This window comes from Lonchura striata, chromosome 6 (assembly GCF_050655825.1).
Source record: "Lonchura striata isolate lonStrDom1 chromosome 6, ASM5065582v1, whole genome shotgun sequence".
In the NCBI taxonomy this organism is placed as follows: domain Eukaryota; kingdom Metazoa; phylum Chordata; class Aves; order Passeriformes; family Estrildidae; genus Lonchura; species Lonchura striata.
Window position 1 is genome coordinate 37,769,227 of NC_140708.1, and position 26,945 is coordinate 37,796,171.

Consider the following 26,945-nt stretch of genomic DNA (forward strand, 5'->3'; position numbering starts at 1 on the left):
GGGTTAAATCCTGAAACCCATCTCTCTGTCAAGTGTCTCAGCCACCTCTAAATCAGGTAAATTGGACTTGGAACCTGTCTTCAGGCTTTTTATCAGAGAACAGCTTCCATCTCATTTCAGGGAATTTCTCCTAAAATAAAAAATTGAAGCAGAAAATTTGTATTACTGAAAATCAAATTTGGAAAATTTGTATTACTGAAAATCTGAAAGTATGATTTCCTCCCAGTTTGGCTTACAGAAAATAACAAAGTATCATGTGCCCTTGACCATACACATAACTGATGGGGTAAACAAGAGAAGTTTATCTCACATCTGACTTACCAGAGGTTGTGATGACCTAGCCACAAGGTTTGTTTGAGCATTTTGCTTTTCACATGTTGTAATTTTGTTTTTTTTTTTTCCTTGCAAAGCCGTATCTATACTTGAGAAAACAAATGGACAGAGGCACAAATGTGGTACACAACTGAGTGTACCACAGATCCCCCTCAGCAATTTGTTGTTCCCACTTCATATAGATCTTTAAATTCTGCTCATTTTCAGTCCTGCATGGGGTTTTCCACAGGGTTTCCCACCTATCTACAGAGGAAAGGGGAATTTTCCTCCTCATAACAAATATTTGTTATTTTAGTTTCTGGTCGCCACAAACATTTACTCAATTTTTTAAAATGAATTTTGAATTTCTTTTTTTTTTTTTTTGTGTGCCAGACCTCCTCATTTCTTCCCCTCGTGCTGATTTCTCATGCCTACATATGATTCATTTAATCTTTCCCAAAAGAGTGTAACAAATTAGATTAACGAGGCAAATTAATAAACCAGGGTAGCTGTGAGACCTCATACACTTTGCTTACCAAGTGCAGCACATCATCTTTCACTCAGAGACCCAGGACAAGTTATTAATGAACAGATTTTGCCATCCTTGGTGCTGTGTGGCTGTTGCTGTTGAGGCAGGACAGGAATGAGAAGACTCTGACCCAGAGGGCTGCTGAGAGTAAAACTGATTTATTCAAAATACACTGCTCTTTTATACAGAGCTTTGCAAGGATCAACTCCATTGGTTCTGAAGTGAAAATAACCCACAGCATTGGTGCAGAGTGCTTGATGCACAGTGATGGAACCTAACTATAAACAATGTGAAAAACAGGAGAGATAAAGAATTATTTACATCCTTTTCCAGCTCTTTCCCAGGCTTTTGCCTGGCTAGAAACTCTCCATTTCTTTCTTTGACTGAATCTGAGACCCACATGTGGCTACTGCTGATGCCTTGTGAGGCTGCCCTAGAGCAGAGGCTGGGCAGAGTCACAGAACAAAGCAGGGATTTATTCCAGGATCTCCTCATGGATCCACCTTGGGCAGCACCAGAGCCCAGCCAGGGCTGCACCCAAATGACCCAAAATGGTCCCAAAATGCACGAGCGCTCCCGGGGCTCTCCCTGGGATCAGTTCTGCTCCATTGGCACCTTGGAGTTCATTGTCCCATTCCAGCTCCAGCCCATCAGTCCCACCCTGCTTGTTTTTCTCTCTCCAGCCCACGGTGTTTGTGCTCCTGGGCTGAGGTTTGGATCATTTGTCCTTGGTGCCCAGCTGGAGCAGGAATTGTTTTGTGTCCCTGCTCTGTGCACAGAGCTCAGCATCCCCTGATGTGAAGCTCAGACCCACACACTAAAGCAGCACAGAATCTGAGAAATATAAAAGCCAAACCTGAGGCATCACTGCCAGCCTGGCAATGCCAAGGGAATTGGCACTGGAATTGGCAAGGAATGCTGGATGCTGGGACAGTGGCTGGCCCCTGGTGCTCTGCCACAGCTCCATGGAGGTGTGTGGCTGCTCTGAACCCCTGCCAGGAAATGCTCCGTAGAGCTGGAGATTCTATCACAGCCCATTGTAACCCGACAACAATGAAATCACTGGAGCTTGGACCCGAGCCCACAGCACTTGGAAATGTGACAAACTCACCTTTATGGGGACTAGCAGCAGGGTTTGTGGCTTTATCCATCAGCCCCGAAGTGACTTCACCTCCCACAGCCTCGCTGGGCTGAGCGTGGGGCTCTGCACCCTGCTCTGAGCTTGGAGGTCTCTCCCATCACCAGGCACTTGGAGATCTCAGGGGTTTCCCTGAGATTTCCCTGCTGAGGTCAGGAAAAGCACCCCAGGCTTTGCAGAGGTCCAGGAGAAGCAACTCTCTGTGCCTGGCTGGGGGAAGGTGGATGAGGACCAGCAGGATTTGCCTCAAGTCCCTGAAGCCCTGAGGGTGCTCGGCCCAGCTGTGGGGGATGCTGTGAGCTCTGGACAAGCTCATGCTCCAAGGCAGGCCTGGGGCTCATGATCCTGATATCGATCTTTGCTTAATACAATATATTAAGCCATTTAAACAGCAAACACCTGGCAGTGCTCCTTGGCAGGCAGCCCAGGCTCTGGGGAGCATCAGGAGCATCATTTGCTGGCTCTGCTCAGCCTCCCCCACCAGCAGCTTTGGGACAGGCACAGAAAGCTGGGACAGGCAGCAGGGACCTTCTGGCTGAGCACACCCCCAGACAGCTTTTCTCTGAGCAGAGGGACTGGAAGATTTCTCTCTTCTCTTCCTAGAGACTGGAAGATTATTATTATTTTTTTTTAATAATATTGCCTTTTCTGGTGAGTTTTTTCCTGTGGAGTGGCTCAGGGGACACCAGGGAAGGCCATATTCTGAAATGCTGCTTTTGCTGTCCAAGGCAAGGAATGCTGAGAGACAAGGAAGTGGACAAATCCAGATGAGATTTGGATTTTCTTAGTGGCTTTCTTGCAAAGTGCTCCTGTGTCTGTCTGGAACAGTTTTACAAGACACAGTTCCCAAGCACAGGGAGGTGGGACAGAGCAGGAGCTCCTGTGTGCCCTGTTCCAGGTGGTCTCTGCAAATTTGGAGGCTCCTGATCATGGGAATGATGCTGCCCTGATGTCCCCAGTCCTCTGCATGTGGAGATGTGGTTCCCCTTGGGAACCTGGGGATGCACTGAGTGCCATGGAGCACCTGCTGGGAAGTGGGGACCTTGCTTTTGGTTTAGTCAGGCCCTAAAACTTCACCCCCCCAGGTTGGAGACAGAAACATTTAGCTCATCAGGAAGAGTAATTTCTGTGCATCCTTTAATCTGGGACCCCCCTTCATCAGGGAGAATGGATCCAAGCACCCAAGAGCAGACTGGATCCTTGTCTGGAGCTCTGGCAGGTTTGGGACTGAATGTCTTCCCAAGTTCCTTCATAAGCAGAGTTTTCTACTTGCTTATGTCAATTTTGCCCTGTGTAATCTGTTTGGTTTGCCTGGAGGAGCAGCAGGACACTAATTAATTAATGATGACAAGAATGACTCACTTTCCTCCTGCCCTCCTGTGGCACCTTCTTTGTCACAGGAGGAAGCAGGAGCACAGATCCTGTTCCAGGTTGCTCTGACCTGTCTCCTAGGGAATGAGGGCAGCAAAATATGAATTTATAGTGGCTGTGCAGCATTTGTCTCTTGCCTGGTGTCACCACAGAAGCAGCAGCGTGGTGTGAGCCTGCTCCATGAACAGACTGCTCCATCAGCCCCTCAATGTTCCTGGGGGAAGCTGGAAATGTTGGGATTTTAACAGCACTGGGATTAACTGCCTGCTTAATGAGGAAGGCAATAGCTCTGTAATTGGTGTGACTTCCTGAACAAAACTGGGGATGCTGCTTGCCCTGCTGCTCAGGGAAGGGGCTCAGCCCGGTCCCAGGGCAGGAAAGCTCCTGCCTCAGGGATTGTAAATCACCCCTGCTTCCCCAAAATTCCACAGCCTGTAGCAGCTCCGACACTTGCACAAAGGCTGCTGCAATCTCCACGTGGGAATCTGTAAGGGTAGGAAATCTCACCAGGATTAAAATTCTCCCTCCTCCCCACAAGCTGTGGTCTAGTGAGAACACAGAATTAACATTGTGTTTGGGACACAATAAAACTAATCTAGATTTGGCCACCTGTTCTGGAACAGGAGAGAGAAAGGATACAAGGAGATGGGGGAGAAGCTGGGAACATCATGTGGAGGGGTCAGATTTATTTGTGAGTGGGCAAAAAGTTATTTGTTGTGGGCAGGTCCCTTCCCTCAGGTCATCCTGGCTGTCAGCAGACGTGGCTGAGCTCTGCATTCCCAAACAAGGCTTGGTCATATCCTCTTATGACAGCTTAGAGTCTGTCATTACTGTTCATTACCAGATTGACAGAGCAGAGCCTGTCCTTGCTGTCCTGCCTGCAGCTAAAATTATGGATGCAGGAGTCAGGAATCCCTGCTACCATCAGAAATTATTAGAAATCCTAAAGGGAAAAAAGCTTCTGAAGCCCAAACTCACAATCCCCCAAGGTCACCGTGTTAAAATAAAACATAAATACATATATATGTATTTTTTTTAACTGAAGGGAAAGATTTGCATGTTGAAGTATTGAAAAGCAGCCTGAGGAGTGGCTGATTGAGCCCCTCAGAGTTCCCCTATACATTTCTTTTTCATGCCACACTGTATGAATGTAAGATTGAACATCACACAGCTGCCTTTGGCCCCTGGCCAGGCAGAGTTTGGGAAATAATTCCCTGTTTTACAGATGTCTTTATCTATGTAGAATGTATAAGTTTAGACAAGAAGGATGTGAGCACTTCAGAGAAATTTATGTCCAGCAAAAGAAAAACCCCTCTAGGTACTTGCCTATTTTCCCACAGATATTATTGAAATCTTCAGGTGAGCTGGAACCAGCAATGCACTGAGGTGAAAGCTGAGCTGGATGTTTACTTTTCTCCCACTTCCATTTGTGATCCGTAGCTAGGAACTGTTCAGTTCCCTATTTATTTAATGGGAGATGATAGAATATTTCAGGATACAGCAGCCCATGTTCTGCCAATTCATAAGATAAACAGACAAAATGTTTCCTGGGGTTGATTCGTCAGGAACAGCTGTTCTTTAGGATGTTGTAGGTATCTTTCCCCTCAAATTAATTTGATCAGGACTTAGAAATAACCTCCACAAAATAAATACTCCTCAGTTCAAGCAGACACTGCAGCTGCTCAGTGGGCAAGGCTGAAGCTATGGAAATAGGGAAATTGCTACTCCACAGGAAGATGGGAGCTAAATATTTCCTCTGGCGTGGGAAGAGTTGTCAGGGCCATGGAGAAAAGCAGAGCACCCAAGGGCAATTGGTGACTGGCAGAGTGACATCATTTTCCTGTCTAAGCACTCAGCATTAACACCTGAGGACAAACAGGGTCAGGACTCACCTTAAAAACATTTCCTATACAAGGAGAGAGAGAGAGAATATGTCTAAATAGCAAAATATCTTCCTTTAACATTGTTTTACCTTTTCTTTCTTCATCTTTTAGCATCATTTTTTGTGGCTGAATGTTTTAATTTGTCACCAAGCACAGGTTTCCCTCCGTACCATGTAAACTCCCTTGTCTTTTCAGTTTTAAAACTGTACAGTGTTTTTGAGACCATTTCTTTAAGAAGAGCTTTGAAAATGAAGGTGGTTCATTGCACAGAACCCCTGAGACAACTGTCAGGACTGCTGCATAAATTACAGCCTCTTCTACTGACCATTTAATGCAAGAAAGATGGAAAAAAACCAGCATGCAGATGATGATGAAAGCCAAGACCATTTTTCAAAACTCAAGGTCTTCAAATCCCCTGTCTGTGCTGGGGGTGACCTTGTAAAAAGCAGCTTGCATGTGCATCTCAAAACATCAGGACTAACTTAGGTCTCCATAATGCGAGTGTGGTGTGAACCAGGGTGTTGGTATTCCCCAGAGGGGTCAGTGTGCTGGGAGGTGACTTGTTTAGCCTGGTTCAGATGCAGTGAAGTGCTCAGAGACGTGCTCAGGTGTGGTGAGCTGCAGGTGCTGCTTTCTCCCTGCCTTCAGAAGACAGGACAGCTTGGAGCAGCTGGCAGGGAGGTGGCTGTTGGAGAGGGGGATGCTGGATGAGAAGTGAAACTCTTCCTGTTAGATGGGAAGTGCTGCAGGCTGGACAGCTTCCAAAAGAGAGAGACGTTGTGGTAAATGCTGGTGTGTTGAAACCAAGCTGGTTTGCACAAGCTCAGGAGCTCCAGCAGGTTCCTGAGCTACACTGAAATTGCTGCCAGGATGACCAGGAGATGACCTGGAGCTGATGGAGGGTGGCTCTGGGGACACTCCCATTTCTGGAGGCACCCCCATTGTCGCTATACACAACACGAGCCACTGCGATGGCAAGGTAAAAAAGAAAAAGGTTTCTTTTCTGGCTCCAACTTTTATACTTTTCTAAAGGTGACATTGGATTGGAGAGTGAATGTGCCACCTCTCCAAAGACATTGGACAAACCACCAGTACATCAACTTCCTCCACCCCCATGAAGGGATGCAAAACAATATGTTGTTTATAGAAAATGTGTGGGAAAGTTTTCTAACAGAATGTAAACTCAGAAGGCTTTAGAAAATCTTACGAATCAGGGCGACACCCCCATCACTTCAGGGTTCCCCTCCAGCCTCGCTCCCTGGCTTGGAAACCACAGGCTCTAGGAGATCCCACAGAGCTTTGGAGAGCAAGTTTCAGAGTTTCTGGATAAATTACAAAAGCTCCAAATTCTGTGCTAATTTTTGTTTTAAATAACATTTTTATTTTTCTGGCAAGTTTCCTTACATAGTTTTCATTCCTTTCATTACCTCTTTTGTAGAATTAAGTATTTTCGAACTTTGAAAATTGAAGCACAAAAGAAATAGAGGCTTTTAATCAGCTCTAGCTGTAAACTTGGATGAGAAATATCAATTAAATAATTTTTTTTCATGGCCCTTCCAGTATTAGGCTGGCAGAAAAAGAAGCCAAAGCTGTTCTTGGTGTTCTTGGTTAATGTTTCTAATCCATAATCTCTTTTATTTCACGAAGTCTTACTACATTTGGGACTTCATGCTCTCTAGTCACATTATCTCTCAAGGAAACCAACTCAATTAAACTTCATTTGGGTTTGAAAAGAGGCAGAGTGTGCATGTTTTGGAGACAATTAGTGCAAGCTCAGACTGCTTATCAGGAAAAGAATAATCAGTGTCAGTCAGACCCTGGAACGGGACTCAGAGAAGCCACCAGTGGGATCTCCATCCTTGGAGGATTCAGACTCAAAGGTACAAGGCCCTGATCTGACCAGATTTTGTCTAGATTGTGCTTTTGCCAAGAAAAGCTGGACCAGAGGATCCTTGAGGTCCCTTCCAGCCTGCTCCTCTGGGATTCTGTGGCATTCTCTGATACACATCTAACTCCAAAGCCCTGTAAATCTGCAGACAACACCTACAAGTACAAAAAAATACTGTACAGGAGCCTCTGGAATGGGTTACAGCAGCCAGGGATCCAACAGCAATGCCTGAGGGTATGGAAAGGAAAGGATTATGTAGGTATTCTGTTAGATGAGGAAAATCAGCTAAAAATGACATATCTACCCAAAATGTCACCCGGAACACAGATGCTAATATTCCTTGTTTTTCCTGCAGTGTTTCAGGAAGCCCATGATCAATATTAGATGTAGGGACTCAGCCTCAGTGAGCTGTTGGTGAGAACAAATCTACACATCCCTCTGCACTGAGCTGGGATATTGATCCAGCACTGGCACAAATAGAAATGCCTTCTGCACTCTGGAACTGGCAGTCAAAAACTTCAGGAAAAAACCTAACCAGCTGGTTTGTTTTGTTCTAAAACACTGGAATTATATTTTTAGCTAATGTGTTGGAGGAACTGATATTTGTGGGTCTCTTTTGGTCTTTGCTTTTAGTTTCTGAACCCTTTATTTATACTTAGTTGATATTTTATGCTTTGCTGCACTGAGGATTAGAAATCTACTTGGAAAATAAAACCTCAGAGTCTAACAATCATTTGACTCTAGAGGCAGAAGGTCTAGGACAAGAAGCAAACATTCCAAGGAAAACATGAAAATACTGACAGCTGACAGAAGTGTGATGTAACAGTGTTCAACTGAGAAGATCTAACAGGACCATATGCCAAGGCAGTCAACAGCTCTGAGGGGAAGCCAAAGTCCAAGGGACTTTTCTCCAGGGGTTATCAAACCTAAATAAGAAGGAGCTATTTTGATTCTGAGCAACACCAGTGAGGCCTTATTTGGAATATTCTCTGATGTGAGAGGAAGACAGCCAAGAAATGAACACAGCTGAGCTTTGGAGCTGTGTGCTCTGAGGAAAGCTCAGCTCCACTTGGCCTCTTCCCTGAGTGACTGAGGACACTGGAAAAACCCTCGAAAATTAAGCAAATCAGGCAAGATGTGTACTTGGAATAAGAGAGTGAAAATTCAAAGCCAGGATGGCAAGATAAGAGAAACAGCAACAAAATGAAACGGCAGATCTTCTGTTTCTTCGGCAGAACGGTTGGAAAGATCTAATCCAAACACGTTTGGGCTCCATTTGAGAAATGAGCTCCCTAATTTGATGCAGTTGATCAGCCCCATTCATCTGAACAGCCTCTGCTTCTGACACGGGTAGCCTGGACTCTCATCAGGTTGGACAGGGCTTGGAGCAACCTGGTGCAGTGGAAGGTGTCCCTGCCCATGGCAGGGGGCTGGAACAAATGATCTTTAAAGTCCCTTCCAACCCAAACCAATTTGCGATTCTGTGATCAGCTGCAGAATCAATATTCAATGTAACCAATGCAATGTTATTTTCTGTACCGGTGAAATGTGGCTTGTGGGCAATGGGCCAAATCTGGACTTTATCCCTGAGCCTTGGGTGTTTGCCCAGGCCCCTTGACTGTAAAAGTTGACTTGGCAGAGGGAGAAACCATGGGGAGTCTCGGGGAAACTGGGCTATGTGACAGTCACATCCAGGAAGAAAAGGACATGAATCCTTCCTGGCCAAGGATTTCAAAGATTCCACATCCAGTGAAGGAACGTGACCTTCCTGAGACTGAGCAGCTCCCCCAGTTTCCAATTATTCCAGCAGCAGCTCAACATTTTGCATAGTTTTGTAAAATTGGTTTTCTTGATGAAGCTGAATTGCATTGGGCAAAGCTAAGTCAGTGGCTCTGCTGCTGTGGTGCTTGGGCAGTCATGGGATGGACTGAGATGATTGCACATGGACCTGCTGGCTCAGGGCAGCAAAGGTTTACTCCTCAGTGAAACATCCTCCCAAATTCTCTGATCCTCGCTCCTCACTCTGACTTCTACAGAAGATCCAAGTCCTTGTAATATTTAAGCAATTTCAGCTGTACACAGCCCCAGAGATGCTCTAAATTGTCCTTTGGTGTTAGACCCCTTTAAATTTGCAGCTGTGCCTGGACGTGGGCAGCTCCAGAGCTGCTCTCTCATACAAGTGGAAGCTTTTGAAGCTTAAACTTTTTTCAAAGGGCTTAGGCAAGAGAAACTCAGATGCAGCTGAGACATGTGGTTGGAAAACTGAAGCAACATGTTCCTGAAACACGGAATCTGTAATTTCTCAGGGTAGCAAGGATTATTTGGGAGACAGCAAACATACTTTTCATATGAAAGCAGCAATGTGTGCTACAAAAAGCCTGTTTATGATGCAGCTTACCTACCAGACAGCCACTTCAAGCTGTCAATGGAGGACTGACAACAAGCTAATGACCTCCTGCTGCTCAATAAATGTCTCAGCTTTGCTCCAGCATCTCTTTGTGCAGTGGGAGGGAGACAGGGATGCCAGGCAATATTCTGTTGCAATTATTTTATTCTGTTTCTGCCCATTTTTTAAACACAACATACAAGAAAAGCAGGCACAGCAGCTTTTGTGAGGCCTGATAGAAGTAAACAATAGTTGCTCAATCTATAATTACTAAATTATTTTCTTTTAAAGTCAGGAATAAAAGCAATCAAAGAACTGTCCTTCCAGAAAAGCAATCTGTTTTGAAAATAATTTATTTTTCTGTTCCCCTCATTGTATCTATAAATAAGGCAAAGCATTGTGAGATAACCTGCTAGACAGCTTTCTGCAAGATTAAATTAGAAATAAGATGGAAAGCTACATTTTATGCAGTTGTTGAAACTGCCTATTAGTGATGAAGAACACTAAGAGAAGGTACAGATTTTTACAGAACACACATTTAAAATATATTAAATCATATTAATGTGATAAGAATTTATGGATCAGGCTAGGCCTGAATTAAAATAAAAATTTCATCCAACATTTCATGATGTTCCAGAAAAAAATGTCTTTTCCCCATTTTAATTCCAGACTTGTGTATTCCTTATCTTCCTCAGTTACCATCCAAGGTCTCCACTAATGGCTCTAAAGTATCCCTGATATTCTTTCACCATCCTGCTGAGCCAGTAGTGTGGTAATTGGCACTGCTCTGTTGGAATCTCACTCTTACCTGGTTTGTGCTCTGGTTTCAATTTGAGCCATCTGTGTTTAATCCTAGATTTGCTCATAAAAAGGATAAGTCTCGATAAATAGGTAAGAGAAAGGCTTCTGAGACACAGAATGAAAATATCCAGAATCCTTAAGCAGTCTGTTGGTGGATTACGTCAACTCAAAGATAGATTTTGCTCCCTCTGGCTCATCAAATAATCTGATTAGCTGGTGCTGATTATGTTGGGCATGATGCACTGTGTTCTGCAAACCAGACACAGAATGTCCCTTCTCTGCTGCCTCGTGTGCTCCTGGACAGCCTTATTTATAATAAATCCCATTTTACTTTTGTCAACCACTAACAGCTTTGGCTCAACTTTGGAGCATATTAAACCACCTGATAATGCTGCCTCGCTGTACAGGAGAAGGGCTGGCCTCTCCTGAAGCAGAAAAATGTCTGAGTTTCTGCCTCTCAGCTCCACAGCCACTGGGTTTAGCATCTCTGGCTCTTATACAAGGTTTGGGGAGGGGTGGTGCCACTGGGGGCTCACAACAGCCAAGAGTCAGAGGAGGGGGTTGCCTAACCCAGCATCAAAACCTGTGGCAGCATAATGTGGCATTTTCATCTCCATTTTCATCCAGCCCCAGCTGGCAGTGTTGGAGGAGTCAGTGTTATGCTGACTCCTCACACTTCATTTTCTGCTGCCAGAAGCATTTTGGAGGGGTCTGGGGGTTGGTGGGAGTTAAATGTGTCAGTGGCAATGGCAGCAGAGACAGTGGCCATTGTGCAGAGCCATCTTTAGACCTGACATTTCTGTACAGGTAAGTTTACAGATTTCAGTCCATTTCTAAAATGGATTTTGTCTCGAGTCCTCACAAATGTTTTACATGCCCCTGAAGGGACTCAGGCTGCTGTGCCCTTTCAGAGTCGCTTTGTGACTTGTCACTGTCGTCCCTGATGACTTTCAGAGCTCATCCGAAGAGCTCTTCGCATTTTCCTGTTCTATTTTCCTTTCCCCTTCACCACCCTGTCTCACAATTTCCTGGGTTCCCTCTCTCTGTTCCCTCTCTCTGTCCCCCCCCTGCATTGCTGTGCTGTGACAGACTGCCGATGTGCTGCGTTCACCATCCGGGCCGGGCGGCTCCTGCAGTCTCTGGAGCCTCCAGATCCTCACTGGGTGCTGGAACACGGCCACCCCATCGCCCCCCAGCTTCCTGCTTTGCTCCACCTGCGCTGCCTCTGTTGGCCACAGACTCCTTCACCAGCAAGGTCTGCCCAGCTGAGGAAAGCTTCTAAGGTTCCCCCATCACAGGGCTCCAACCCTCCAGCTGGAAAGCCCCATCCTGATGGATTTGCTCCTTCACCCCCTTCCTCTGCTCCGTGTGGAACCAGAGAGGAAGCATGAAAAATAGGAGAACATGGAAGCTTTCAATGTAAGTGCTCGCCACTTTGAACCTTTTTCATTCTGCTACTGAAATACATTTCAGGGTGCAGACTTCAGAGACATTTTTGCCCAGTTTTTCCAAGATAGGTTTATTTCTTCTTGATCTTTCCTGGCTGTTTTGTCCCTGAAACAATCACCCCCACACGCTGACTACTTGGAGAGCTGGGAGGGGTCTCTTGCTGGCTCCATGGATGTTCTTTCACGTTTCTTCCAACCCAAGGCATTCTATGGTTCTGTGATTTAGCCTCCTCTGACTTCAGCATAGTGATCTAGCTATAGCTGAATACTTTTGATTCAAATGAAATCGAGAAAAGCAGCCCAAGGATGGGATTTACTGGGTGTAAAGGCTTAGGCTGACTCAGAGGATGAAAAACTGGTAACAAATCAGTGAACCATTTAAAACATCCTGTTCTCAGTCCAAAACCTGTGCTTCCTTTGGATTTTTGTGTGTTTCTATTCCTCACCATTTATCTAAGTGCTGCTAGTCTTCCTTGCTCCTGAAAACAGAGGATGAAGTGATGGCAAGAGCAGGATCTGAGGAGCTGGTTGAGTAGGGAGCTCTGCATATCCAAAGTTCAGCTAGTGAGAAATAACCATCTGGTGAGCATGTACATCCCTGCTCCTGGATAAGCTGAGGATGAATCTCCTAATGGGAGCCAGCGCCCTGCCTGAGAGCGAGGAGTTACCAGGGTAAAGAGAATTACATAAGAGCAGGATCTGCACTTAGACATCACTAACTAGATGTAATCTTTGCACTCAAGCTGAGGTAATTCTGCTGCAGCACAAAAACACTCCATGCCAGCAGAAAATAATTAGGATTTTGGGGTTTTTTTTGGTTTTTTTTTTTTTTTTGTTTTTTTTTTTTTTTTTTTTTGTTTTTTTTTTTTTTGCTTACCTGAAGCACAGTTTTGTGTCGCTGTGTCTCTCCAGCTACTACACGCAACAAATGTGCTCCTGTGGAATGTTTCAACGCTTGCTTGCTAATTATAGCTTTGGGTATCATTTGCTTGGGTATAAACAGGGTGAATCAGAACAGAAACGTCAGGGAGGGTTGAGGGAAAGGCCTTTTACTAACAGCAAGCATCAGGATTGTAAAAAATCAGGGCATCTTGTAAGGCAAAGTGCTCGAGTTTCATAGGAGACAGCGGCAAATTGCAAGTCAGGGTTGTGCCAGAAAAATCCTAAATTTATAAATTCTTTGTAGGAAAGGAAGGGAACTTCCCAGCCATCTGCCTCGCTGGCTGCCTGCAAGGCTCACACCTCGCAGGCACAAAGGGTTCCAGGCTGCTGGGGCAGCTCCAGGCTGGCAAGGATGGGAATCAGTGGGGCCCTGAGCTGGATAATCCTGCAAAATCACAGCATTTGTGCACGTTGCTTGGGTTTTACCAAATCTGTGAGCTCTGACAAGGAGATTTACTGTCAGTTCTTGTCCTGGAGGAACAGGAAGAAAAGAGATTGGAGTTAGGATGGCAAAGGAAGGTGGGGAGTTACAAGAACAGGGATTTATGGTGTTTGAAAAGTGGGGAAAAGAGAAAGCTGGAGCACGTATATGTGCAAATGATATTTTTATGTCATGGTTCTGCCGTGGGTTTATTGTGAGGCACAAGGGGCAGTTGTACAACTTCTGTGTGAAGGTACACGAGCTGCAAGGCCTGAGCACATCCAGCTCTGTGAAGGGAGGTTCCCAAAATAACAGCTTCAGCTGTCAAATGAGTATGACTGTTCCAAATTCCTTCCTAGGGAGTTAAAATTTCTCCTTAAACTGGTGAAAGAAAATGAAAATTTTGGGTGGATATAGGAAATTAGCACTTGCTTACAACTTCTGCTACCTCTGACAAAAATAGAATTATCTTTCTGACATTTAAAAAAAGAAAATATAATCAAATACCAAATCTATTGAGGACTGGACTATCAAGCCATGTAGATTTTGATTTGTCTCCAAATTAGAAGTCGTAAAGCTCTTCTTGGATAAATTATATGTGTAAATATCAATGTTCTAACCTGCTGAAAGGTCATTCCTCTTGTATTTTATTGTTTAAGTCTAGAACAAATAGCAAACTCCTGCAGGGTAAACCTGGAAGGAGACACCAGCAGATTTTTGAGCTAAAGCCAGAGACATGGCCTTAGCAATAAAGTCACCAACATCAAAACATCAGGTCATTGGGACATGCAGCCTAGAATTTGCTTTTGCTCTGGTAAATATTTTCAAATTCAATTTGCCCACATGTTCTTCAAATACTATCCAGGGACCTTTTCCACTACTCTGAATGCTTCTGTTCTGCAGAGATTAAAATCTCTTAGAATCACAGAATTCTTTGGAATTATACTTTTTTAGTTGGTCATAACCCTTTTCCAACCCAAGCCCCTGTGTGAGTCTGTGGTTCTAAGATATTCCTTGTATTTTCATATATTTTTATGCAGTCTAATATATAACAGTTTTTTCTGGACATTGCCATTGTTGCACAGTTGAGGCAGCATTTAGAATTTACCCCAACATCTCTTCCATCATCTTGCCTAGATGCCAAGAGCAAGGGATAAATTTTCATTTTCTGGATGATTTCTAAGCTGAGAGATGGTAAAATTCCTTATGACAAGGAATATTTATTTTACATGACTTATCCAAGTCTTATTAAAAAAAAAAAATTATCCCCCTTTTTTCTACAGCTATGTTTTGAGAAATGCACCAACTTGTTCAGTGGAGTCAGAAAGAGAATTTAGTAAATAATTAGTCTGGGAGAGAGAAATCACATTACCTTCCCCCTGCAACAGTTCTCAATGTTTATAGGGAACTAATTTAATTGCAAATGAAGACAAATTTCTATTTCAGTCTCCATAAGTAATTACATTTTACTTGTCCTGACTCCAGTCCTGGTTGTTTGCTTTCTGGACAAAGGGATTTTCTCTAGCACTGCTCTGCTGGAATATCTCAGGTGCTTTTCTTTATGGTCTGAGGGAGAAGGGGTGGATCCAGCTGGTCCAGGACGAGTTTCCAATTCAACACCAAGCCCAAGGCATTGTCTACCAGAGTCTGGGAATGGGGAATGAAACCATGGAAATAAGAAAGTGCTAAAACATCTGAGAAAGCCTGAAATAAAAAGTAGTAAATGCAGTGGGGGGAACAAAATATCATGTATCAAAAGATGTAAAACCCACGAAGGAAAAACAAGGATGTGGAAAATACACATTTTCTGTCAGTGAGCCTACAAGGGCAGCTTAAGGAAGATGCAGTCTTGCAATTTTTGTGTGGAAAGCAAAAAAAAATATTGCAAAGCCAGCACAAGGACTGAACCCAAGGGCTGGCAGAGCTGTTGTTGCTGGTCTTTTCTTCTCAGAAGATAAATGGGCTCTGCACTGTGGGGCTGCTGCTTGGATGAGTCTTTTTGGGCAGGGTGAACTCCATCCTGAACTGCAATCCCACACATTCCTGTCTTGGGTCAAAATGACTGGAATTAACATATGGAGGAAGTGTTTAAAATTTATTTCACAGAATCAATTTAGATTAAAAAAGACCTTTGAGACTGAGTCTGACTTATGACCCAGCACCACCATATCAACCTGACCAGGGCACCTGCTGGATTCTGGATTCCCATCAATTCCTTCAGTTGTTCCACAGCGAAATATTTCAATGAGTGCTGGTAAGAAACAAAGGACAGAGTCATAAGCTGCAGCCAGTGGAGGTTCAGGTTGGACATTAGGAGGAATTTCTTCACAGAAAGGGTGATCAGACATTGGAAGGGGTTGCCCAGGCAGGTTTGGAGTCCCTATCCCTGGAGGTGAACTAGGAAGGGCTGGATGTGGCACTGAGTGCTCCGGGCTGGGGACAAGGTGGGGATTGGGCACAGCTTGGATGGGCTGAGAGGGCTTTTCCAACCTCAGTGACTCTGGGATCAGCTGCCACAAACCAATGCTGCTGCCTGGCCACGTGCCATCATAAGGAGGTTTTTTGAGGGATTACTCCCACAGGAACCTCCGATGTCCATCTGTGATGGACAAAAACCCTCTAACAGTGTAAGGTTAGAAAGTGTGTGTTTATTGTGTGCAGGATCGCTCCCAAATCCACACCGCAGCTTCCAGGTGATTACAGAGCCTTTTTATCCATACAAGTATTGAATACCCAAAATGCAAATACGTATTTATCATTTTGGTACATCCCTTTCCTCGCTTCCTATGCTAATCACTCCAAAAGCTATTCAGCATGCGTGGTTTGTTCCTTGAAATGGGTCAGTGTCCCTTTCATGGGGAGGGGTCCCAAAATGAGGAAGTCAATGAAGTCTTTCTTGTTCTGACCTTTCTACCTTTTCAATGCAAACATGACAAATTAACTCTTGGTAGAACTCCCATTCCTTGTCTTCAGAACAGAGGAGGCCCCCAATTGTCTTGCATTCCTAAAACCTATTTGTCAGTTCCTATACTCCTCACTATAAACCCAGCTAACTGAACATCGTGCTGACAAGCCACCAATTATTAGCTAACTCCTAACTCTTCACTTCATCGAGGCCTACTCATTTAATTAACTCTAGTGAGGCTTATCTCTAACTAAAAATATAAGCTCCTCTAAAAATCTCTTAAATTCCTTAAAATTTCACGTTTCAGACGTGCGGGGCAGGGGTGCGGGCACGGGAATGGGCAGGGCAGGGGAGGAGCGGGCAGGGCCGGGCAGGGCTGGAATCGCCCCAAGCGTGCCAAGGGACCCGGCAGGGAGCGGGGAGGGCCGGGAAGGGCCGGAGCCGCCCCTGGGCTCCCTCGGGCCCCGGCAGGGAGCGGGAAGGGCCGGGCCGGGCCGGGCAGGGCCGGGCAGGGCCGGTCAGTGGCGGAGCCGCCCCTGGGCTCCCTCGGGCCCCGGCAGGGAGCGGGAAGGGCCGGGCAGGGCCGGGCAGGGCCGGTCAGTGGCGGAGCCGCCCCTGGGCTCCCTCGGGCCCCGGCAGGGAGCGGGAAGGGCCGGGCCGGGCAGGGCCGGGCAGGGCCGGTCGGTGGCGGAGCCGCCCCTGGGCTCCCTCGGGACCCGCCCTGAGGGGCCGTCCCGGGAGGCGCCCCCTGGCGGCCGCCCTGCGCGCGGCACCCCGCGGCAGCGATGACATCACCGCCCTGCGCAAAGAGCCGCCCGCCGGTTGGCGGAAGGCAGGAGCGGGCCCGGCCAATGGGCGGCGCGCAGGGCCGGCAGGCCGCGCTGACGTGCAGCTGGGCCGTGCGGGGGTTTATTTTGCTTTGGGCCGCTCCGGCCGCCGCCATTAGAGGAGTGCGGGCACAGCCTTCCCCCCCTCCCCCCCCCCGCCGCGCCGAGTGGGAGCGCCCGCGGCCGCGGCAGCCGCGGCGCCTCGGGAGAGACCATGTCGTGAGCGGGGGGCGGGGGGGGGGAACGCGGGAGGGGGGGGGGGCGGCGCGGGGCGCAGGCGGCTCCCAGTGCTCAGAGCGTGTTCCTGAGGGACTGAGGGACGGATCCCGGCGGAGAGGTAAAGCCCTGTGCTCTCGCTGCCCTCCTCGGGCAGCGCTGCGGGGCGCGGGGGGAACGGGGGCGAGCAGAGCCGGGGCCGGCCGGGACCCGCGGTGATCGGCGCCTCCAGCGCGGCCCCGATCCCGCTGTGTCCGTGTCCCGCGTGGAAGGGTTTGCTGGGGGAAGGCAGGCTGGCACAGCCTCGCTGCGAAGGCGGGGACTCGGGTTTTCCCTCCCGGACCCCGGGCTGTGGTGCCTCGGTGTGCCCGGTGGGATCGTGCCTGCGCTGCCTCCCTCCCGCTCTGGTTTTGTTCGTGGTCGCGTGTGCCGCTGTGGATCCGCACGCGGTGCTGGAGTAGGTGATGGCACTGATGGTTTGTGTCTGTGGGTTTTGGGTAGCAGAACTAACATGGTATTGCCTATCCCATCCTTGGAAGTGTCCACGGCCAACTTGGACGGGGCTTGGAGCAGCCTGGGATAGTGGAAAGTGTCCCTGCCCATGGCAGGGGGTTGGAACAAGATGATCTTTAAGGTCCCTTCCAGCCCAAGCCGCTCCGTGATTCATTCTGTGATTCTGTGATCACCTATTGTGGATGCTTTTTAAAGTACAGTGTGGGAAGTATTTCAAAATCGGGCTCGTCTTTGGGAACAGAAGTCCAAACAAAAATCAGGAAAGTTGGATTAAGGAGCGAGGCAGACCTTGGTTAATCCACGCTGCCAGCGCCTCCCTGTCTGCTTCCACAGTCCCAGACTGCAGCAGCTTCCTGGCAGGATAAGATAAACTTGTCTGCGGAGGTCATGGATGTGTCTGCGAGTCCTTTGGATGTGTCTGTGAGTCCTTCCTTGGGAGTGACAGGATCAGCCTGTCCCCACATCAGTCACGGCTCCCTTGGGAGCAGCGGGTGGGAGAAATGATGGAGGAGATGGATCCGGGTGTCCTGCACGGCTGGCACAGCCCGCCTGCTGAGAACTTTCTGCTGCCACGGTGGCTTTCAGCGATGGCGATAATGACAACTTTTTCTGGAATTCTTGGGGGTTGGTGTGGTAAACAAACGTTGTTTGACGGGCTTTGTGCTGTGCTTGAACAGTCTCTGCTCACCAGCTGCCTGCCGTGTCACAAGTGGTGGAGCTGCCATGTGAATTTAGTGCTTTGATGTGTTTGTTGGGGCAAAAATTGAAAGGTGGGATGTCTTCTGTGTAGTTACTCCCTCTTTCTCAGAGGTCACTGTTGTGAGCAGAACCTTTTAAGAGTAGTTCAGGAGAGATCTGCTGTAATCAGGTTTGTTTTTCCATCTGCTTATCTGTCTCACAGAATATATTTGTGAGGCTTATTTATTCCCCCCCCCCTTTTTAAGTAATTACTCAAACAGGGGGAGACAGGTGAGCAGCAGGAGGTGTTCTGGAACTCTTCTGCTGCCCTTCTTCTGAGGCCAAGCTGAGTTGGTGTTTCAGCATGTGGAGGCTGGCATCATGTCATACATCAAAGATCACCTCTGGTTTAAGCCCCTCACAGCATTCAAAGAGAATAAAGCCTTTGGATGCTTTGCATTTCGTGGGATTTATGAAACTAATTGTGTGGTGTAGTTCTCTTGAAGGAGAAAGAAATTGCTGCTTTACTTTCCTTGTGCTGCTTAAGCAAGGGCGAGTAGGTGGGGGTGACACCAGCGGGGCCGTGAGCTGTTCGTGTGGAGCTGTGTCTATTAGCATTCTCTCAGAAGTATAATTACAAATATTAATGTAATTGGAATGCTGAGTGGCACAAAAACGTCAACGGGGTTCATCACAGAAGCGTGACTTTAATTGGAGACTAATTCCAGCTCAGAATGGGTCAAGGGGACATTTTTAGCTTTGTGTGTGGCCGTTCTCATTGTATGTTGTTTGACCTGTAAATTCCTCGGGGACAGGAATTCCCACTCATCTTTGGTGCCCTTTGCAAGAAGGATCTGTAAATAAATCAGAATTGTAAGTAGGAAATACTTCACTGATTGAATGGGAGGTTATTTTTAATACAGTCAATCAAATAATCAAATGTTCTCTCAGGCACTTTAAAGTGAGATTTACTGGCTCCTTCATGTGGTATTAACTTGGGTGATAATGTTTCTCTTTCCAGCTTCTCTTTGTCATATCGGTTCTAGCACAACTTCAGATCAATACATTCCTTGTCGTGATGTGCTCTCTGCTAATCACAGCAAAGCAGCATTTAAACTGCTACTGCCAGTTCTCTTAATAATCTCATGCCCTTTCCTCCCCCCAAATTTGAAGACTGGGTTATTTTGGGCTGTTCAAAATTGATGTCAACAAGTAATCCTCAGTTTAACTAGATGAATTATGATCCACAGTCTCCTGGTACTAAAATGGAACTAAACTTCAGTTTGGCAGCTGAAAATGGCTGGCTTAGCTGTAACAGAGTTCTTAATTTTTCTTTTTTTTTTTTTTTTTTTTTAATAGTACTGTGTATGAGGAGGGAAACAAGGCAAAGTTGAAAATAGAATTTTTTTCCAACACAGCTGCTGAAGAGTTTGCCATTTCCCTTGTCAGATGGCGTAGCTTGGTAAAATCAGTTTAGTAACATAGATAATTGTAACTTTGTCATGTCAGTTGAATGGAATTTATTACACCTTAAAACGTTGTCTTCAAATTAAGATTTCAAACATTTGGGATCCAGACACTTTGCTGGTACTTTTCATAGCTTTTCTTGTGTAGCTGTCATTGCTTGAGCTTGCACAGGATTGTGACTGTGCTCATTTTTACATCATCAGTGGCTGGAGTGCAGCTGCTCTATGTAGCTAATTCTTTAGGAGCTTTCTTGATGTGCAAGATTAGTAATTACCTCTTAGGGGTCTACCACTTAACATGCTTAAAAAGAAGAACTGTCACACGTCAACAAGAATTCTGAGAGTGTGTTAATCTATAATAATATTTATGATTTTGTGTTTCCTTCTTTTGTGGCATAGGCAGGTGTTCAAGAGCTCTGTACTCAAACTGGAGCTGTGTCCACCTGGCATTTTTCAAAACAACTTTTTTTCCTCTGCTGATGTCCCATTTATGCAGAAACTCACTTGGTGTATACCAGAGAGAGGAGAGGTGTGGAGGGGATGGAGCAGGGAATGAGGGCAGTGATGTCTGAAGAGGGAACTGTCTTCAGGAGGGAGCTGATACGGAGTTTTTTTTATTCAAAAGCAGAAGGAATAGAAGATTTTTTTACAAGGAATATGGGGAGGTAATACAGTGGAAAGATTGGTAGTGACTGGTATGTGCAGAGCATCTTGCCTAGGAAGCAGCCAAATTTGCAGCCCTTTTGCATTTTCTGCTGTACAGGAGATATAATTTAGTTGGCATTTTTCCCTTTGGTTATTTGGATTTGTCTTGATGTAATCTGTTCTGCTTGTTCTTAAGACAAGGATACTACTTGTGTGGTTTGTTGTAGTTTTTTGTTTGTTTATTTTTTATTACGGTTGACTAAGTTGGATTTTTTTTTTTCTGAGAATGGCTTGCAAATTTTACATTAAGGACAGTTAATTACTTCTAAGAAAAGTGCTGGAGAAGACACAGGATTTAAGTTTGTCTTTAAGTTCAGAGCTAAGCTGAAAATACATGAAGTACTGAGAACTAGGTACAAAGTGTGAATAGACATGTAAGCTGCTGTCCAGGGAATGTGGGGCTGGAGGGATGGACTTGTGTCTGCTGAGGCAGGTGGAAATAGGGCTGTGTAAGTAGGATTGTGTCTGGAACTGTGACCTGGGAGCAGGGAGGCTGCAGTCTGCTCCTCTTCCCTCCCTCCCACTGTGCCAGGAGCCAAGGCATGGTGCTGCTTTATTTGGGTTATGGTTGCCATTACTTCTGTAATCAAATGTTAAAGTTGCAAAATCCTCCATGTGCTCCTTTGACTTCAGTTTGATTTAGCATCTCATCCTGAGAAGCTGTTTCTAATAAAACAGAGAAAGTTGGGGTTACTGAGGAGTTTGTGGGCATTAAGAAACTTTGGGAAGGTATGTTTGTTTTCTTGGTAACTTCTACATATTCAGGAGTTGGGGTTCCTGAGCTAAAGAAAGCTGTCAGAACCATGATTTCTGTGACTTCTGAGAGTCTGGAAGGAAAAATAAGCTTGAGTGATCTGTTTTTTGTTTGTTTGGTTGTTTTTGGTTTTTGGGAGTTTCTTTTTTCAGTGTATCAGAACTATTTTGATGAGTAATTTTTTTGTGACTTTGAATTTACACAAACTTTTATGGGTCCACTCATTTAAAAACTCTGTGGTTCTTGATGCAGTCAGTTGATTATCTGGGAAGAAAAACATCTGTCATAAATCTCATAAATGTGTATTATTCTAGCAAAAAATAGGAAGTTTGTTTTATGGTTGTTGGTTTACGAGGGAATCTTGTTTTTTGTGGTTGTTGGGACCATAAGTGCATTGTGAGCGCTTGACTTGTGATTAATGGGCTTGAAAGTTTTCCTTGAGTCTCCAATCATCTTCCCAGTATCTCAGCAGGGATCTGTGGAGACAGCTGGCATATTTATTCCTTGCTGTCATTTCAGTACTCCCTGGAAGAGCCTCAATCTACAGCTCTTGGGTTCAAGAAGTGTTGATGATCTACTTTTTGACTGGTTCTCGGTGCCCTGGTGAGTCAGGGGTGTTCTGTGCTGGGCTTGTGCTTGTCACTGACACCATCTGACAGATGGGCCAGTGGGTTCAGGTTTTACCTGCAGTGCCTTCCCCTTACTGCTCATTTTATCTTGCTGAAGGGCTGAAATGGGCTGCTGGACTTGTTACGGTTTTATTTTTGACCTCTCTATTGCTGTTCAGCTTTGTAGGGATAAAAAGAAATGTCACCTCATGCCTTTTAAAGGGCTTATTTAAACAAGGTTGTTCAGTGTTGCCTTTAGTAGAAACTTACTCCCACCCCAGAACGTGTTAGTTCTGCTTAAGAGATGTTACTCTGAAACTTTGCAGGTGTGCAGAGTGCCCTGCTGTGATTAACTCAGAGATATGGATTATGAAATAATCCATAATAATTACAAAATACAGATTACTAATATGGTTTAAAAAAGCAATTAAAAAAAAAGTGGTATCAATGTCTCTAGAAGGAATTTGGATTTGTTTTTGTGGTATTTGACTCTAGTTCTTTGCACTGCTTAGCAGCAGCATCCACACTAGAGTGGACATTGTGTGTTGTGATAATAGCATTTTTGCTACTATTTTTTCTTCTTTCCTCTTTTTGATACTTTGCTCCCTTGCCAGCATCTTAGGAAGAGCTGGATGAAATGAGTGTAGAGTTTGTTTGGCTCACTTGAACTGGGACTTGCCTTAAGTATATTCCAGTTGGAAATGCTTGTACCAAAGGCAGTCCTTGGCTGTGTCTGAATGTGGCTTGTCATTAATTAGGAGCAAACTGCCCAATAGTGGATGCTGAGTGTGTGTTTCCATGTTTCCTTTGGAGGCAGGTGGTTTTCTTCCTCTAAATGGTGACGGCGTGTGTAGCCCTGCTCTAATTTATGGTCAGCCAGTATTGAGGAGGTCCAGGGGATAATTACAAGAAAATGTACAAGTCTTGGTGTAATGTTCCTGCTGTTGGACAGGTTTAAGTGTTTCAGGGTTTTGATGTCTGACTCCACAGTGTGTTTTCAGTCAGAGTGTGACATCTGGTTTTCCTCCCTGTGTGTGAGGATGGCTGAGAGCTAAACAAAAATGGGTCTGGTGGTTGAGGCACAGTCTAAACACAGATAAACTGTTTTTGTATTTGACCTCACTTTTTAGAAAGAAACATCTTGTTCAACTTCTCTACTTTGTCCAAGGCTTTATCTTTATAAAGTTTTAACAGTTCTGTTGTTTTATTGTGTATATGTGTTACTGTAGATCTTAAGTCAATATTCATCTGTTGCTGTTCATGGTCAAATTCATTAAACGTTGCTGGCTGTGTTTATGCAAATCTTCTATCATAGCTCATTATTTTGAGTAATTTTGTTGGGTTTTGATTAGTATTGTGTGGGAGATGTTGTGCATTATGTAACTGTTAAACTGCTTACCCTTGTTTGCCCAAATGGTGTTGGTTTCTAAGCAGTCAGTTGTATTTAGTCCATCCTAATGTGTAGTAACATCTCATCAGGATAGTCGTTCACTTTTGATTGAGCTTAAAAAAAACAAAAAAGCAACCCTGACAAAGAAAGAGAACTGAACTGCAAGCTGCTGCTACTGGTTTTTTATAGGTTGTTTTCAGCAGTTAAGATTTTCTTAGCTTTTAGTCACAAATGTAATAGAGCTAAATGGAGTTTGACCCATTTGAGATGAGTAATGGATAAAATGCAAACTTGCACCATGCAAATTACACAGGAAGGTTAACTGTAGTGGCTAAGAGCATAGGAATGCTTCAAGAGATAAACATTAAAATTTAAAAAAAGACAGCAGAAAGAGAAAATATTTACTCTTCTCAAATATCTCTTAATTCTGTATGAGTTTCCAGCTTTTGTAGATACATCTGTTTACATTAAGTTGTAGATCTAAAGTTCATTGTCAATCTTGTATTTCAGATGTCTCCAAAGATCAGAAACCTCCCAGCTGTTTTCCTTCTTAGTGCATGGAGCATTAGCAAAATTGGACATCCTCTTGCATTAAAGCTGCATATCAGTTCTTTTGCTTATGGAAAGTCAGCAGTTGGGTTGAAAGTGTGAATAGAATATTGAAAAGAAAGCTGAAGCAAAATCAGCATAATTTTTCTGAATGCCATAAATACCTAATAAACTAGATTGAAGATGCTTTGAAATTAGATACTAATCCATAAAGCAGAATGAAAACAATTTTTTATTTTATGTAAATGAAACACATCTGAATTCACCCAATGAACAGACTTCTGAATATGTTCAGAAGTTTATTCGTACTTTCTTGCTTTTTTTGGTTAAGAGAACAGTATTTCTTGCACTGTGTTTCTTTGTGAGAGCTGAAGTCTCCTGGATTTTAACTCATTCCCCACTTACAAGGTGAAAAGTTTTAGGTAGTGAAGCAGGTCATACCTAAAAATATGCAGTAAGGAGTATTTTTGGTGATCTGGGCTATCAAAACTGAAGAAAATGTTTGAAGTCGCTTAACATGCTAGATTGAAAACATTTTAGTTGGACCTGAGTAACTATTTACAGGTTTTTTTCTTGTGCACCATTCCTGCTATAGTTTATAAATTGTTGTGATGCATGGGAGTGATTGGCTCTTCAATGGAATTCAGATTTGTGCCAGTCTTCACTGGATGCTGCTTCTCTTGAGACTGCAGCGGTGCTGGGGGGAGCAGAGGAGCTGCTCCCCTGCTCAGGAGGGCAGAGTGTGTGTTTGTCTGTGTGTGTTCGGAGCAGCCCTGAGGATGGGAGGATGATGCAGAGCCTCCCAGAACTGCTGGTGTGTGTGTTTGGTGAGAAGGGTTCTGCCTTCTGTGGCTGCTGCACTCTGGGTCCAGTTCCTGCTGTCAGCACTGCACACAGCCAGCTGCTGTTCAAGGAAATCAACATTTCCTAAGTAAAACCTCATAGAGCAGCTTGCAGAAAATTATCCCACTGCTCTTTCGCTGAGATGACAGTGTTTTCTCATTTTTGCTGCTGTGTTTGGGACTGAATCATTGCCTTTTTAAAGAATTGTCCTAACAACCAAAGCAAACTATGCTTGTTTGTTAAATTCCTTGCTTCAGTGTGTTCGGGCTAATGCAGAAAATGCTTCTGTGTTTGTGACTTCACAATAATCTTTCCATTCTTTATTATAATACTACTGCAAAGCTTCCAGATTTGGTGCTGATCTGATCTGTTTATTCCATTGATGAGGTCAGGGTTCTTAGTTTTATTAAAATTAATTTGAGGAGATGACAGTGGAGCTTATTGTTAGTTCCCATCAAACTACAGAAGTCCAAGTTCAAGCTTTCTGCTTTTAATATTCTGATCTGTGGATGCTTATACTGAATTATTGAGAAAGAAGAGCAAATAGCTGAAGGTAGAGTAAGTTTGGTAAGCTAAGAGAAGAAAGTCAGGTAATGTCCACCTTGGAAAATAAGGCTAGGATTTGTGAAAGGTTTTACTTATATTCTCCCGAGTGCTGTATTAACAGATTCTGCATTTGCTTGTAGAGATCCCTTTCTCTCAGAAAAAGGTACTTCTGCTTATTGTGTTTATCTGAAAAGTTGCTTTAGTGCTTTTAAGGTAAAGAAACCAGCCTGCCTTTCTTTTTGGAGCAGCCTGTGAGAGGCAGCTGCACGGGGGGCAGGAGGGTAGTCCTTGATTGGCCTTTCAAGTCTTGCTGAAGGCTGAAGCCAGCACCTCGGGCTCCCTTTTTCTCTCTAAACACAGAAGCAGTTTTATTTGAAAATCATAGACATGAACATAGTGAATTGGAGGTGGGAACACTGATTTGATCGGTGTAATTACGTAAGGTTTCAGCCAGCACAGATGCCAGCACCATCCCAGCAAAAATCCGTGGTGTAGACTGGTCTAAATCAGCATCTGGCCTGGTTGCAGGGAGGGCTTGATGCTTTAATGAAGGGGAGCTCCATTTTGTTCCTTGTTTGAGCCAAAGGAAAAACAATTTCTGGACACAGTGAATAATTAAATTGAGCGAGTGCAATATATCCTGTCATAAAAGTGCTGTTGAAGAACTTCATTGTTTCTTCCCAATTTGTGTGAGCCATTTTATGTTTTCCTGTGCACCCAAACAGAAGTGTGTTCTTAAAAATTGAAGCAAAGCAAAAAGAAACCAAAATTCTGGTTATTCTAGGTCACCTTTTACAACTGACTTAATGTAGTGAAAGGGTGATCTGATAAGGTTTTGATTTATTTTTTTTGTTCCTTACTTATCAGAATGTAATATATCTTTCTCTTCAGTGTATTGAGTTACTCTACAAGTGTGTCCAGAAGGTACTCAGCACACTGTCTAAACTGATCAACTGAAATTTGTTTGAAGTTTTGTGGGTTTTAATTTCTTGTCTGCTCATGCTTTTTGGGCATAAAGGCATGCACCTGCACTTCACAGTCACTGTGTTGCTATTTCTCTGTCAGATGAGGTGCTCCATGATTCAGCTTCTCCTCTGTGAGGAATCTAAAATAACAAGTTGACTTGAAAACAGAGTCAAAGAAGTAATTGGGAAAAAATGTAATAAGCTTCAAACTGCTGTGGCTGGATGGTAATGCTGTATCACCAGTAAATCACAGAATCACAGAGTGGTCTGAGTTGGAAGGGACCTTCAAGCTCAACTTGTTCCAATCTCCTGCCATGGGCAGGGACACCTTCCACTATCCCTGTTGCTCCAAGCCCCTTGGCCACTTCCAGGGATCCAGGAGCAGCCACAGCTTCTCTGGGGCAGCCTGTGCCAGGGCTTGCCCACCCTCACAAGGAACAATTTATTCTTAATACCTAATCTAAACATACTCCTTCCCTTTCAATGTGAAACTGTTTCCTCTGTCCTGTCACCGCAGTTGCTGAAGTAAACAAAATTGGATTGGGCTGGTGTCTCTGACCTCCAGCTCAGCTCCCACCAGATCCATCTGTGGGTAGCTACTGTGGTGAGTAGAATTGGAGGTCAGATCAAGTAAAAAACAGTAAAAAAACCCCAATGCTGTATTTCCTCTCTGTACTTGGTGTTGGCAGAGCTGTCAAGGAAGAGAAATTGCATTGCTCTGTTGAGCCTTTTTATGTTCTTTACTTCATAATAACCCGAAGCCTTGTGTTTGGAGGTGGTGAGCTCATTTCTCAGAGGCTTTCAAAGCTGCAGATACTCAGCCTCTCTAAGAATTATGTCTGAGAGCTGCTTTTTAAGGGG

The 26,945-nt window shown here is 44.7% G+C and overlaps 1 protein-coding gene across 3 annotated transcripts in view; it reads left to right on the forward strand.

The window, feature by feature from the left end:
• The first annotated feature begins 16,973 nt into the window (after positions 1 to 16,973).
• The window catches only part of ZRANB1 (zinc finger RANBP2-type containing 1), a 41,579-nt gene continuing 31,607 nt past the window's right edge, over positions 16,974 to 26,945 (forward strand). The window contains exon 1 of one of the 3 annotated variants that reach the window (XM_021526357.4): positions 16,974 to 17,188. The gene's annotated coding sequence lies outside the window, so the exon portion shown is untranslated. Of the gene's footprint in view, positions 17,189 to 18,248; positions 21,787 to 26,945 lie in introns of those variants that run through there. The other 2 variants (XM_085582947.1, XM_085582949.1) reach the window with 2 other exon arrangements.